Source organism: Tamandua tetradactyla, chromosome 18 (assembly GCF_023851605.1).
Source record: "Tamandua tetradactyla isolate mTamTet1 chromosome 18, mTamTet1.pri, whole genome shotgun sequence".
NCBI classification, from domain to species: domain Eukaryota; kingdom Metazoa; phylum Chordata; class Mammalia; order Pilosa; family Myrmecophagidae; genus Tamandua; species Tamandua tetradactyla.
Genome location: NC_135344.1, coordinates 10,933,709 through 10,934,280, shown reverse-complemented (window position 1 = coordinate 10,934,280; position 572 = coordinate 10,933,709).

Below are 572 nucleotides of genomic sequence, written 5' to 3'. Positions count from 1 at the left end.
TTTACTCCAAGGACAATGCCCAAAACAAAAGGGGGAGGGGCAGCGTCTGGCAGTATGTGTCACAATCCTGTCAGGAGTCTGGAAGCCTCCTTTAATTCTGAGGTAAGGCCATTTTAATAATATGTTATTAATTTGCATCTTAGAATATCCCTTGACCACTCCATAATGAGGGATGAAAGTGTCCTTGTTATTGTCACATCCACTTCATCATACACTGGAAATCAATGATTATTATAAAACACAATCATATTTCATTACAAAAAAAATTCTCAACATTAATTGGTATTTTACATTCAGTAAGATAAAATGGTAAATAGTTTTACATACTGGGCAGTTATATTTTTAAAAATGTAACAGTAATTGACTAGACTGTCTATAAAACGGGAGTCCATTATTAAACAGATCTAAAATTTAACGTGTTGAAGTTCGATAATTATCTGAGGTTTCAGAAAATTGTAATTTTCTGATCTCCCTATTTTGCTTTTTTGCAGTGATAAAATGTCAGTGGAGTATGATTCACTATAAACTCAGAGTTTGTACGTATTCGTACGTCCTTTTACATTCCGTACAAC